At 28.1% G+C, this 16452-nt stretch overlaps 1 protein-coding gene across 4 annotated transcripts in view; it reads right to left on the bottom strand.

The window, feature by feature from the left end:
* LOC125827363 (tubulin beta-2 chain) overlaps window positions 1-16452 on the bottom strand; it is a 461890-nt gene that overhangs the window by 307611 nt on the left and 137827 nt on the right. The gene's annotated exons all lie outside the window — the stretch shown is intronic.

Below are 16452 nucleotides of genomic sequence, written 5' to 3'. Positions count from 1 at the left end.
TGTATACATTCTTTATATTATAACAGTTCACTATAAAAGGCTAAATATTTGGAGAATTAATTTTATATTATATTATATTATACTATATTTTTTATAACATATTTTTTAACTATAGTAGCAACAGCGTTTTCATAACAATATCTTTTATAAATTTAACCCTTTATAATAACAATAGTTTTTTTTTGGTAATATAATAAATATAAAAATTAATTTTATTTATATATAGAAATAAAATATCTAAGATCACTAATAATAGGTCTAGAAATTTTAGCTAACAATTTTAATACTTTAATACACGATATGACAAAGGATATTACATGAATATATTTCCATCATTAAAAATGTTTTCATTCTTTTATGCGAAGTGTGATTGAGTTAAGGGTTTCAAATTAAAGTTCTTATATCGATATTTTATTAAGGGCATTTGTGTTTCTTAATATACTAATTTAGTGTACATGTTCTGCACATGTATTTCCCGCTAATTAATAAAAGTATAGTCAATAAAATAAAATAATTAAAAATGGTAATTGATGTTAAAAAAAATTCTATATACATCCAATATGATAAGAATTCCATATTAAAAAATTATTTTTAAAATGTGAATCTTTTTCTCTCATATTTTTGATTGAATAATTAATTTATTTTATTTTTTATAATTTAAATAAGATTTATATAAGATAAAAATATTAATTTCAAGGTTTTAAGTGTTAGGACTTACAATATAGTTTAAATAAGGAAAGATTTAAGAGAGTCTTTTTTAATTAAATTTTAAAGGATGAAATATTAGGAGTTATTTCCTATTACAAATAAAAAGATTTAATAGTTATATATTTAATTAATTTCAAAGTCCTATAAATAGTAGGATATATTTAATTGCTAGTTTAGTGCAGATGTATTGCATGTGTATGTAGAATTAATAGTTCAAAAAATGTATTTAAGCTATTAAATATAAAAAATGATATTGTTATGCCAAATTTTAGGCCAATGGCAAAATTCCTAATTTTCCTAACGTGGTTTTTTTTTTTTTTGGTATCTTGTTGATGCCTCTTGTTTAGAATATATTTTTCTTTTGCCATATATTTTTAATAGAAGTACAATACACTACTATCATTGGCCGCAATAAGAATTATTTTTCAAAAAAAAAATTGATGAAAAAACTTTATTAAGTAGCTTGTCTCTCGAAGTTGAAATTGGGGATTTAGTGAATTTTTTCAACTCTATTTTTGTTTGTGTTGTATCTCTATTAACTAACTGTTTTTCAGAGACAACAATTTTATGGTAGTAAGAAGACGAGCAAGGAGGTCGCACTGGTCTCTGGCCAGAGAGGAGAAAAATGAAAGAGAGACAATAGTCAAAAGATGTATCTAATTAGGTGAACAAGTATGTGACAATATATGTATCTCATAAAATATATATGTATCTAATTAAGAGTTCATTTATTGATAAGTATACATGTATCTGAGTTGAGGTTATATGTATCTATGAGAAAAGATTTCTTATATTTGTAAAAAGTTAGAAGAAAATTGAAATTTTGAATTTTTCATGAGAAGAAATTCAGGAAACAATGCGTGATTTGCTCCTAAATTGATGTATTTCAGTTATATTTTAATATACTTAGATACGTATAATTAGATGTATCTTAGCATTTGCCTAGATACATGTATGGGGACCAAAATAAGGTACAAATGGTATAATTGAAAACCCATAAAAGACCGATAATCATCCCCTAAACTAGTGAAATTTATGTTATTTTTCTTATATTAAACTATTTAATTGACTATATTGATTTGTAATTGATATTCTTCCACATTGGCAAAAATGTAATTTTTGGGTTTATTCTTACAACTGTTATATCGTAATAAAAAAACTTCCAATTTTATAGTATAATAAAGTTATAAAGCTGACATTTAAATATTTACATATAGAGAAAATCTAAGATCATATGGACAACATAACAGAATTCAAAATTATATTTTAGCTAAATACAATTTGTTTCAAAAATATGTATCACACAGCTAAGCCACATGAGAGCAAAGGTCAAATTTCAAATTTAATCACTCTTCTGAAATTTTCTTCTCTTCTGTAGTCTGCTGTGTTAATATTTATAGTCATCATTTGTCCTAAAGCATCATGAAAAATAATAACAACAACGATAATAATATATGCTATATAATTTTATAAGTGAAGTCCGAAAAATATAAAATGCATATCAATTTTATCTCTAAAATAAAGTGCTTAAAAAAAATCTTCAACTAAAATAACGCATATCAAAATAGTCTGAAAAAAAAAATATTACATAAAAGCATCTTTAAAAACAATCATTTCAATTTCTTTTATAACTTTTTTCTCTTTTTTGCTGACCAATATTCCAATTGATTGGGCAACTATAAAATATCGGAAAATATCACCACTACTGATCCATATGTACTAGTGGGAATATTCTGGTAATCCTTTTTGGGAATACTATTTTAATATCACCACTGCTAAATGTTTCTCGTTGTATATATTTAAAAGTAAAAATGATAAACATATGACTTTGAGTATCCCATCCATATTTTTGTTTGGTTATTTTTGCTTATTGGGGTCATGACTAATTTTTGAGAATATAATATGTAAAATGAGTTTTAACTTTTAAGCATGATTTAATTTTAAAAACTAAATTAAAAGGAGAAGATTGTCCAAATCATACTAAGAAAGCCCATCACCTCATTCATCACCAATTTAATATTCATCCTTCATCATCATCAAATTATATTTTTTCAAATTAACATTTAAATTCAGTTAAAAAGATTATAAGTTATACTAACAATAATTATAGGCATAAACAAAAGAGAAAAAGTAAAGTATATTATTGTTAAAACATTTTAGCATAAGAAAGCTCTAGCCATATAGGTGTCCCATTAATTAAACCTACTTAAATTTTTCCAGCCATTTTTGAATCCTTTTTAAGGAGTTATTATTATTATAATTATTATTTTCAATAATTCAAGAAATATTGGAATTTATAATCGTATGTATCAATTTGTATTAGTAATATGAAAGAATGTAATGAAATGATTAAAATTCCCTTATACTTTTATTTCGAGGTTGAAGTTTATGTGAATTCAAATCTTACACTTTTTAAAACCTTGAGTTTGAACTTTATCTAAATTCAAACTAGTTGATCTTATAAAATTCAAATCTAAATAATTAAATCAGGAAAAAATTAAATTATATCGATTTAATATGTGTATTTGTTAATTTGAAGAGCCAAATAGTGTGACTTATTATGTTAGTTAGTTGGGAAGCAGTACAAATTAACAAAGTTCATCATTACTGAGTCTTAATTATGTTTGTCATAAATATTAATTTCTTGACAAAAATGCAAGTAAGGTAAAGACGTGCATCTATGATTATTTTTTCATAACTAATCTATAGTGATGTAACATCTTTGATATATATTTCAACTTAATTATCAATTTACAAAAATTAAAATAGAATTAATGAGATTTTTCTCATTTTGTCTTTATATGTTCTTTTTGAAAGTGTAAGTATTGTAAAATTCCAAAAAAAAAAAAAAAAACTTCTCTATTCTTAATCTTGGTATTAATGCATAAGACACACAAATATAATGTATCAAAAAGAGTTAAAGGTAAATTCGTAAATATACTTTTTTTTATGATTTCTTAAGGAGTATATAAAGGAAAAAACAGATAACTAATATGAGACAGTAGAAGTGATTTCTTACGCACAAAAAATATAATTTTTTTATTTACTTGTCTATTTAATTAGTTAATCAAAAGAGATTCATTATTTTCTTCTAATATTACTTTTGTAATTAAATAACTATATAGAATACTTTTCAAAATATAATTAATTAATATGCTTGACAAAATAAATTCTTAATAATTAATTTTTGTAAAGGGAAATGTCAATTCAGAAGAGGACAAGAGTAATACTTCTTCTTTCCGTTCTAATTAAGTAAAGGATTTTGTGGAATCAAGAAAATAAAGAGTAATGGAATGATTGAGGTACAGCATGGAAACAAAAGAATTAAAAATTGGTAATGTTTTATAGCAATATACTAATATATTTGTATAATTGCTTTAGCCTTGTAAGCAAAAAAGACATTCTTCTGACATTTTATAGTATTGCATTATTGTTGTATAAATATATTATATTATATCTATATAATATATGGCATGTCCTGAGCATTTTCATTTCCTAAGCATTATTTTAATACCGGTGGATGTATTTCTTACGTGACTATCCGCTTTAAGATTTATCATCTTATAGATTATCCGCTTTAAGATGGTGTTTATCAAAAAAATAATCAGAAATACATAAAATGTGGAATTTTCGCAAATAATTACTATAATAAATTTAATTATGCTCCATAGTTATAATTTGCATATTTAAATAGTTTTGTCACTTTTTATAATTTTTTAAATAATTAGTTTTATAACAAAAAAAAATATTTGCAAGTTATTTTAAATAGTTTTGTCACTTTTATAAATTTTTAATAATATGTATGTTTTATATAATTATGTATATAATTAGTATATTTTATGAATATTTGAAATCATCTAAAATAATAATAATAATAATTTGTTTTAATTAAATATTTGGTCAATTAGTTTGGTTAATTAATAGTTTATATTTTTGAGTTATTTAGTTTATTTAAGTTAATTATTTTATTTCGTTAGGTTAAGAAGATAGTTAATTAATTAATATAATTCATCTCATTTGAGTTTTAGCTGAATTTGCTAATTACATTTAGGACTCGTTTGGTAGGAGGTATTAAATAGAATAGTCCATGGATTAAAATTTAATCCATCTAATACATTGTTTGGTTGCATTATTTTATTTAATCCATGGATTGCTTATACCTTATATATGGTCTTATTTTATCCCTAGTAAATGGAGGGATAACTAATCCAAGGTTTGTTAAACCTTGGATAAGACCCCTAAATGACAAAATTATCCCTTTATTTATTTTCCTAAATTTCTTTTATAATTTAATTTTCTTTTTATTTATATTGAAATAATTATAAATGTTCTTTTTAATTCTCCAAATCCGTTTAGTGTAATTTAATGATTTCATTAATATTTTTTTCTCCTTTTTTTTATTCAATGTAGTTCGTCGATTAATCACTTGGAATATTTTTTTTTAATAAGCTTTAACTATTGAACAATATAAGTAGTCTTAAATCTATGTTAAGTTTAAGATATACTTTACCAACAAAAAAAAGTGGTACGTCATACCTCAATTTATATATATATACGTATATGTATGCATATGTTTAACGTAACTAGTAAAATGAAATAGAAAATCCTAAAAAAAACAATATTGTCCCACAACAATTTTGATTAATTATTATCCGGGTTTTGGTATAAAATTGTATAAGTATATTTTTAGATCTTCATTTTTGATAAGTTTAAACTTTTTTGTCAACATCCGGTTGCCATATACAATAATTATACAGGTTAAAATTTGTAAAAATAAATAAATAAAGATTTAGCATTTTTTTTTTACTATGAATTTTATTCAACTGTTGCGTAGTATTAAATTCTTGTTATTAATTATGCACAAAAAAGAAAAAAAATTGTTTCAATTTATATAACACACTTTTTCTTTGTTGTTATTTTCTAAAAAAAAATTATTGTAGTGTTATGGTCCGATTATCTACCTTGACTCAATTACATGAAATAAACAATCTCATAATAACACAAGGATATAATAGGAAAGATTTTTTTTGTAGAGTTTTAAATCAAACACAAGATTAAGTGAGAATCAATGAACCAAACGCTTGACAAAAAATAATCTCTGCACTACTAATCCCTGCATTACTAATCCCTGCATTACTAATCCCTGCGTTATCAATATTTGTACCAAACGACCCCTTAATGGATAAATTATCTATATACACACCTTTTGTTTCCATAATTCCCATTATTCTCTATTAGTTCTAAAATTCTCCAAAATCCCTTATTTTATTCCCAAACCTCCAAAAGTTGGATACATTAATTCTAACTCCCAAAATCAACGTTATCCCTTCCTTATTTCACTCCATAAATCTCTCCTTATTTTTAGTCACACAATCTTAGTAGTTATTTTCTTATTTACGTTTGAAATTCAAAATCGGTCTCTTTTCATGTAGATTAAGGATATTTTTAGACAAAAATAAAATAAAAAAAGATATTTATGAGTCTTTTACCCGTTTTTAAAAATACTCCAAAATTTATAATAAAATAAAATAAGTGAACTTCCAAATTTATACACTACAGCGTATATTAGAAAAAATGTTAGAGTAGTAATTATTATTTGGTAATAACTCACAAGTTTGATTTTGGTAATGTCGTATCATAAAAGGATGTTTTCTTGAGTTACAAAGCTTTTGTCCATCGTTAAAATAAAAATAAAAATTTGATAATAATATTTGTAAATTTTTCATAATTTGAGTTGGTTATGGACTCTAACAACTAATTCTTCATTGAAACTGATTAGGATTCTTGTATTATTATTTTGATCTTTTCATTGTCTCATAATAATATTAGTTTCAATTTTACCAAAGTTTCATACCGTCTAACATTTTCCTCTGTTTTCTGGTATTTCTTATAATTATATTTCTATGTATCAATCACAAACAAATATCAAACAACTAACTTATACTTAATATAAGATACAAAATATAAATATAATCTGATACATACCCTCTTTCTTGAATATTTTGATGCTTTTATAACAAATTAAATGTATAATGTATCATCTATACACAAACACAACAAGATACAAAAATAGTAATGTATCATGCTAGACATTTGGTCATGATACAATAATTTAAATTAATACTACATGTATATGATATATAGTAATTAGCACACAGTAATGTGTCAAACTCTTAGCAAACACTTTACGTGCAAAATTTACTTATTTAATGTATCTAATTAATAGGAATACAATACTTATCAATTTATACGAGATTCATAAATACTAATGTATCACGATTGATATAGTCATCTCAAAAACACAAATAAAAAATTGAATTAACTACATGTACCTGATACTTAATAGTTAATCACTACCACACAGTAATGTATCGATCTAACAACAAAACCTTATGGACAACCTTTACTTTAATGTATCAAATAGGATTATAGTACTTGGAACTTCTTCAAACCCCTAACAAAGATAGTAGCAAGACTAGCAAAGATATTCATAATACATCTTCTCAAAAATTTTGATAATTTTGAATAAAAAATGAAAGTATCTTCAATGAACTAAGAGAAGAATTTTGAATCTCAAAATTTTCAACAGTTTTGAATCAAAATTGAAAGAATCTTCGATGAACTTGAAGATTCACAAATAAAATCGTTTGTCCAACAACAATTCCATCAGTTTGTATCCTTCACAACTCACCTCGCTACTCGAATTCCTAAATGTCTTAACAAAATCAATATATTCATCTTGTGTTAGCCACTTTGATAGAATATTTTGGATCTGTTACGATTTCTAATAGATGGAGGAAATGAAAATCTTGTATTAGCCACTTTGGTCGAACACTTTAGATCTGTTATGATTTCTAATAGATGGAGAAGATGAAAATCTGGTATCAGTCACTTTGATCGAATAATTTGGATCTGTTACGATTTCTGATAGATGGAGCAGATGAAAATCTGGTATCAACCACTTTGGTCGAATACTTTGGATCTGTTACGATTCTTGATAAATGAAGGAGATGAAAGTTTGAATTTTCAATTCTTTGAAGTTGTTACAGTTTGAATAGATTGATATCAATCTGTAGCGTGATTTTGGGATTAGAATTAATTTTACGTTTAGGTTCCATATTAAGTGCAACTGACTAGGTTTGTAATGTATCATGGGTGATGTATCCGGACGGATGATTCTTTAAGGGATTTTTGTAAATTAGAAAAGAGTAGGGATAAGATGTATTTTAGATCTTACACTATGTAATTTATGTAAGTTATACTAAATTTAATCGATTGGTTTCTTAACTTCAATGGGCTATAATTGAACTCACATGGCCATGTCTTAATTTGAAATATAGTCATTTTATTGCAAATTTGATCACTTCTTTTCCTTACTTTCAAGTTTCACCTTACATTTTAGAACAGCTTTGGGCCAATTCAATTTCCAGAAGCCCAATTTCATACCAAGACTCAGCCCATACGTTCCTCATCAACTTAACAACAATACTCAGGAAAAAATGGCACAACATGATGACATACCATTTTACTAATTGGCAGCATATAGCCTTCTTTTATTTTCTTGACAAAAAAAAGTTTTTGAAAATTAAATTTTGCACTTAGTAGCCCATGTATTGGGAGGTTCATTTTTAATTAAATTAAATAATTTTAGAAGGTGGGCAGCATGATGTCCTTTTTTATTGGGAAGTGATTTTTTTCTTCCTATTTTTTATCTTCTTTTCCATACACACACGATTCTTTTGAATTGTGTTTTTTTTTTATTAATTCTTTCTTCTTCTTCTTCTTCATTACTTTGAATAAAAGATGATTTACTTTTTGTTTATTAGTTTTACATATTTGAGTTCTATAAAAATATTCGTTCATAATGTCTATTTTTTCTCTTCCGCTTTTAAATTTTTTATGGTTTGTTGATGTCTACTCGTCAATTTCTCTAACTGTTAGCCTATGTTTGATCCCCCTCTTGTATTGTCATTCAATTTTTTGGGAGTTATAATTTTTGAAATTTAAGGTATATCTAATTTAGGCAAAAACTTACATAATAATAATTGATTGTAGGTATCAATTGTCATGTTTAAGAAAGTTATCCCTAGGATTATTCATAAAAAAAAGGATTCTCATTCTAATTTTGTGGATTCTCCATCCACAACTCTAAATTTTAGCCATGTAAGTTCTTCTCGTTATCCGATTCAACTTGTGTGTTTGCTATTGAGCATTTTAAATTTAATGTGCAATCCTCATTTACACACTAAATAAAGAATCTGAAATGTATACAAATTTTGAGGGAATGAATACACGAATATGTATACATGAATGCAATGCATACATGAAGTGTTTGATTTTTTAATATGTATGCATTGATTTTTTAATATGTATACACTGGAAGGGATAACATAGCTATAATTGTATACTAATATACTAAATGAATGAATACACCATTCTTTTACCTATATACAATCATCAAGTATACAATTGAATTTTTTTTTATCAAGTAACGAATAAAAAAACATATGAAAATACATAATTTACGTTTTTAGGTGGTTACGTATTGTATATATAATATTTGATGTTTCTGTTATTTTTGTTGTTTAGTGATGATTGGTTATACGAGGAAAATAAAAATAAAACTATTAAAATGTCATTTATTAATTTGGGCCATTTTGTGCTTATTTTTTATTTGTCTATTAAATGCTAATTATTGTTGGGCTATTTATTGCTAATTATAACTATCAGTTGTATATATGTGTCATTTCCTCAATACTCAGCCCAACAACAACAAACAGTGGTACCCGACCCCTTCGCGTTCTTCGTCTTCTCCACTGCGAACGAAACCCACTAACTCCAACACTCAGCCCAGTCGAACCCAGCAGCCAAATCGGATCGCGTGTGACCTTCCCCTCCCATCCTTCCCTTATCCGTTCGTATCAAGACCGTTTCAAGAATCGTGAGGTGTCGAAATCAGCGGCTCTCATTAGAAATCAGTTGAGAATTTGTATTCGTTGAGGAATTTGAATTTCGAATTTCAAAATTCTTCCAAGCCTCATCCGTTTCCCCCTTTTCTGCCCTAAATCCTCTCTATATAAGCCTTCATCCTCCTTCACTAAAAGAAGACAAAAAAGTAAAAGATCAAGGCAAGAATAGGACTATATGGGTATAATAAATGTTTTATGATTGAATATGAATGATGATAATTTACGAAATGATGATGACTTAGTGTAAATTTTTTTACTAATTGAAAAATATGTTTGAAATTACACATGTCATTCAATAGTTGTTCTATGCAATGCATCATAAGCAAATGTGTTTCATGCACTTTGTTTTTTTGTTTTGTTTTATGTTTAGTATTCAATATTCATATTGGAGTCCAATAAAAAAAAATTATTTACGCTAGAAAGTCCCTCATTAATTATGTATGTCTATGTTTAATAGATACACTTCTATCAAATTTATGTGTTTATTAGATCATTAACTAATTTTGAGGGACAATCTTACAAATTATGCCAAGTTTAAAGGGTTATCTAGATAATAACAACCATGGCCACATATTGTCAATAATTTGCTCTAACCCAATGGATCAAAAATGTTCTTTGTCTTAATAAATTATAGTAATATATATATTTTCTTTAAAATATTCTATTCTGGATAATAATATTATTTTTAAAACCTCAATTCTGGTTTATTTTCTTTTAAAATTACTTTAATTAATAAATAAGTAGAAAACATATTTTATTTCTTCTGAATGTTACTTTAACAATTAAAATAGAATAACTTTGTGTAGCTTTTAAACTGATTATATAGGTCATATATATATAAGATCATAGTAACTCATTATTAATTTTCATTTACATAATGATAAGTTTTTAATAAAATAGAAAATATTTTTATTTCTTAATATTTTTTTTAATTGAAGTAGACAAGTACTTTTTGATTTTTAAAAAATCATCATTTGAAAAAGAACGTGTCTAAAAAACCAACACCCAAATAAATAATTTATTCATAATTAAACCTTGCATACCTAATACTTGTATAGCTAATATCTGTATAGCTAATACATGCATAAATCTATTATCTATCCAACTATCAAACGATCCCCTTACACTCTGTTTGGATCATTGTTACCCATCGTATTATATTGTATCGTTACTATACCTACAATGTTTGTTTTGATTGTTACTTAAAATGTATTGTACTATATTGTTAAATTTCGTTGTTACGAAACAATGAAAACCCCTATTTTATGGAACAACCGATTTGGTGTGTTTCCATTGTTACTTAATTTCTTTTTCCAATTATATCTTTACATAATATTTCAAAATACTATTTTACCCTTTACCTTATATTATTTAATTCTAGTCAAACCTCCTACCCTAGAATAATTAAGTATATTTTAGTAAATTTATAAATTACAATACAGTACGATACAATCAAACCAAACAATTAAAATGTTATTAAACAACAACAAACAATACAGTCTAGCCAAACATTGTATCTACCATACAATAGAGTACAATACAATACAATACAATACATTATGAAACAATGGGTAACAATGACCCAAAAAAGTGTTAGTGTTAAATGTTACCTAATGTGAACTCATCGTTTTCTTTTGAGATTTTTTTTCAGAAGCTTTTACCGGAATCCCTTGTAGCTCCGTCGGAGAAGTGGAAGTCGGTGCTCCACATAACTCGCCTGTCCTGGGACGCTGCTCTCGAAGAGGTAACATTCTTATTCTTATTTCTCTTTTTCCTTTCAGAATGATGCATGAATATGGTTCGATTAATGTATAATAAAAATGTTGTGGTTCATTCGTGTGTTAATTAGTTAACTGTTGATTGCCATCTTATTTCATTCTTGTATGTTGGTGTGCCTTAGCTAGTTAGATGAGCTCAATCATGTGTTAATATGTGTTTTAAGACATCTCAATACAGTTTTCATTTTCACTTGATATTGAAATATGGTTTGGTAAAAGATCTGATTGTTTGTTTGCCTATTTGCCTATAATAATCTCTGCGTGTTGGGTTATTCAAGTGCTTTCCATTGTTCTCTGTTAATTTCTATTTAACATCACATGGTTCACTTACAATGGAATAATGGAGTAGTTGATCAGTTTTAGTCATGAATCTTTCCTTGGACAATTCTGCCTATTACTTGTCAGACAGTAAATCTACAAACTAATTCCCTGTATATCCCTATTTGTTGTTATGTATTTTCCCTGTACACATGTTTTGCTTTGGGTTATTACTTGTTCATATATATTTATATATCCTGTGAATCTTATAATTAGTCAAGGATCTCACCTTAAAAGTGTTCAATCAGAACTGTTAATGCTTGAATATTTCTTTTGTGAATCAAGCTTTATCTCTTTAGTATTGTTTGAGAGCATGTGTAAGTTTGTCTTGGATTAAATAAAAATGAATGCATGATCGGTCTGTCCATCTCTTTAACCAGTCGTTATGCTAAGCATTTTGGGGTGATTGTTCTTCATTGTTTATTTCCGTTGGCATTTCTCATTTTTATTAGCCTTCCTTTGGGGCTTCTAAGTGCTTAATATCCTTCAGTTATCATTATTAAATAAAAATTTTATTTACGCTAGGAAGTTCCTCACTAATTATGTATGTCTGTGTTTAATAGATCTGTCAAATTAAGTGTTTATTTGGTCATTAACTAATTTTGAGCAACAATCTTACAAATTATGCCAAGTTTAAAGGGCTATCTAGATAATGGCAACCATTGGCACATATTGTCAATAATTTGCTCTAAGTTATAGTAATATATAGATATACTTTAAAATAATCTGTTCTTGATAATAATATTATTGTTAAAATCACTTTAATTAATAAATAAGTAGAAAACATATTTTATTTCTTCTGAATCTTACTTTAACAATTAAAATAGAATAAGTCTGTGTAGCATTTAAACTGATTATATAGGTCATATATATATACACATAATAATGACAATATTTTTTAATAAAATAGAAAATATTTTAATTTTCTATTTTATATATAAGCTTCATTCATTGTTGATCAATCACATGTAATAACCCGTTTCCGTCGTTATGGAAAAGCTAATGGGGAAAGAAATTGGGCCAGAAAATTTTTGAGTAGTGTCTTGGAAATATCTAGCCTAGTCCAGATTTGGACGAAATCTAAGTCAGGTAAGGTCTAGACAAATCTGGTAACGAATGGGGGATTAATTATGAATTTGATCATGAGTGGATAACCAAGACGTTAAGGAGTCTATACGACTTTACGAATCGAATCAGGCGAGTAGAACTCTCGAAACTGATCTTGGCATGACAGGGTAGTTTCTGAACGTCAGGGGTTGAGGTGTGTTGTGGAATGGGAGCTTGGAACTCAAATTCCGAACTTCTGTCTTCGTGCAAGCCGACGGGGGCGGGACAATCGCGAACTTAAGTCGGGAAAATCCTAAAATTGTTATTTTCTGCAAAACTTCGTTCTTGAGAGCTAGGAGATGACCCAAGTTGATTCTTGACAGTTTTCCACTATTTCTAGCACTAAAGATAAGTTAATTACTCCCCCACCGTATTTCGATTCCTAGAACTTAGAATCTTGGGTAATTATCATTGGGGGAGGGTTTTGGCCAAAAGTTAATGGTGGGAAAAGCCCTAGTTGAACTTTAGGATCATGGGTTTGGTCTTGGGTTATTGAGATTGTTATAATTCGGGTAAATTAGACCTTGTTTATTGATCCTTGCGTAATTACTTTTGTTTAGACCAAGAACAGGTAGAAAGAATCTGAAAGGAAAGGCTCAAGTGTCTTAGGAGGATTCAAGCTTGAGGCAGGTGATGGTTTGATTTCCTATTTGTGTGATATATGCCGGTTGATTGCTACATTGTATGCATGCGTGTGTGTCAATACAAAAATGTGAATCGAACCTAATGAAATGATTATGTGCGAACAACTACATGCAATGAACCTACATACTTGACTATGTGACTATATGTACTATTCATTATGGTGTGGTTGTGATTGTGGTTGTGCTGATTGGATCGGGTGTCACGTTTCGACATATACATTGGATCGGGTGTCACATTCCGACACATATATTAGACCGGGTGTCACGTTTCAACACATACATTGGATCGGGTGTCACGTTCCGACACACTAACAGTTTGTGTATGGGTTCCATGAGAGAACTACTTGTGATTATTATGCTTATGTCTACTTGTCATTGATAATGGAAGATTGTATGTTGCTCTAAAATGATGACTGAACTGTATTCCGTCTATGTATGCTTATTGTGTTGTAATTGCTTGCGTGTATTGTGCTTATGGGAGTGGTTTGAACCTACCAGTACACTGTGGTTGTGTACTAATATTGCACTTGCCCGTTCTTTGTTGAGTACAAGGCATCTTCAGGCGACTACTGACAAACCTCAGTTAGGAGATCACTGATCGAGACCGAATTCAAGGGTAAGCCAATTCTTCCAGGCTATCATGGGTCCTCTATTGTTTAGTCCATTCTTTTCGGACTCAAACTTTATAGTTAGATTTATTCGTGTTGGTTTCGGAGTTGCACCCCTTGTTCTTAGACTTGTCGTTAGTAGAGTTTTGGTACATTGTCTTTCAGATTCTAGAGGTTGAATTTCCGCAATAGTTATGTTTAGATGTTTATTTAAGTTTTCGGAGTTTATGGGAACTCCATGTTATTCTATCATTTAAACTTGCTTCCATATCTTTAAATACTTAGTTTTGCGTTAAGTTGCTTAATCGGGTTGTAGTAATGGTTCTTCCACTAGAGGGTTAGTATAAATGCCAATCACGAAGGTTTGGGTTGTGACATCACATTTATGTATACACTTCATTCATTGATATTATATTGTTACAGTTGAAGGTTGTAACCAAATGACACAAGGTTGCTAATTAGAGTTTTGTGGTGCTTGTTTGTATAAATTCTTGATTTTTGGTTATTGGTGATTGCAATTGATTTGCCTGTCAGATGTAAGTACTTGAATTCGAGGAGCATGAATGTTCTTGAAGACGTTCGCTTAAGCCTCTTTGAGTTCTACTAATTTCTCTATTGCTTCTTTTCTTCCTCCTTTCTATTGTAGAATTAGTTCTGGGAACGTGTACGTTAACCTCAAAATACTTCATATAAATTTTATATTGCAAATGACATATGTTATTTCCTTTAAATCTATTGTCATGTACTAAAAATATTTTTAAAATCCATGACTTTTACTATAGAAAGTACATATGTCTTTCTAATAAAAAGACTGAAATTACTCAAAGCTAAAAGAGCTTGAAACAAAGTAGAGTAATTTTGGTTAATAGGGCAAAGCTGAAAGCACCATAAAGTTATTTCGATTACAATATCAGATCAGATTGGCGCATATTTAAATAGACAGAACAATATCATAGTATTGACTATTGAATTAGAAGAGTCAAATATTTTCCTCAACAAACAAATGAAGCTACTAAATAATTAAATTATTGAACAAAGAATTGGATATGTATTAGAAGAAAGTTTGTTGCCTCGAACTCCATTATTTGACAATTTAAGTTAGTGGAAGACAAATGGATTGAAATTTCCTACTTTACAAAAGATGGCCCGTGACCTCTTAGCCATTCTTGTGTCTACAGTTGCTTCTGAATCGGTGTTTAGCACTAGTGGGAGGTTGATTAGTTCAAATCGCAGTAGACTCCATCCTACTACTTTTGGAAGCTCTGATGTGTGCTCGCACTTCGTTATGGAACGAAATAAATGGTAACTAAATTATGCACAACTTTTATTTATTAAAAAAAAATATAGTTACATAGTTACTTGTTTATCTATTAAAAAAAATTGCAAGAATTGAGAGATTACTATGTTTAAAGAAGTTGTTGTTGTGTTGTAATAGTTTTATATGGAAATATGCACAACTTTTATTTCCCCGTCTTAGATTTTTATTTGTATACATACGTTTAGACTGATCATGGGCTTATATTTTTAGCTGCAGCATTATTGAGCTTCTTGATTCTAGCAAAAGTTGCATTTCTAGTTGGTTGTGATGAAGTTGTCGTTGGCCTGTGACCTCATTCATCACCGGTGTAATCTTCATCCTTCACCGTAATTAGACTTTATTTCCAAAATAACATATAATTTCAATTAAAAAGAGTATAAGTTGTACTAACAGTAATTCTAGGCGTATTATAATTTCTAATATCGCAATGTAATACCTCTTATGTGGCTACTATAGATTATCCGCTTTGAGATAGTAGATGGCACATATCCTTTTTTTAGGTTTTATCTATATATGTTTACCCGAAAAAGTACGGTTGAATTTATACGTGAGGTTTAAAGGATAATAAGTATCATTCCGATTGAGGCAAATCAATGGCAAAGAGACATTCAAATAAAAAGACTAAAAACCTTATTATCAAATATGTTTTATTAATTCATTATTCAGAGACATGTTTTAAGGTTAGAACGTTACTAACAGTAACGGCGACTCTTAATCCAATCACAGACCTCCAATAAGCTATTGGCAAATTGAACATATTAAGCAATTGGAGCGACGATAAAGTTGTCCTCTGTGTGACCTGTATAGGTCACATATTTGAGTCGTGCAAGCAGTCTAATGCTTGTATTAGGTTAGGTTGTCTACATCACACTTCTTTGAGTGCGACCCTTGCACAAATCCTGCTAATACAGAATGCTTTGTGCGCCAGGCTGGCCTTTCTTTTCCCAATTGTCGGTACTTGCTGTTCAACAGGCACTGAGAAGCACATTTTCTGAATAATAC

The sequence above is a fragment of the Solanum verrucosum genome, unplaced genomic scaffold (genome assembly GCF_900185275.1).
Source record: "Solanum verrucosum unplaced genomic scaffold, falcon-dt-bn FXZP01000138.1, whole genome shotgun sequence".
Taxonomy (NCBI): domain Eukaryota; kingdom Viridiplantae; phylum Streptophyta; class Magnoliopsida; order Solanales; family Solanaceae; genus Solanum; species Solanum verrucosum.
Note: the sequence above shows the minus strand (reverse complement) of the source record. Positions and strands in the feature narration are given on the sequence as shown.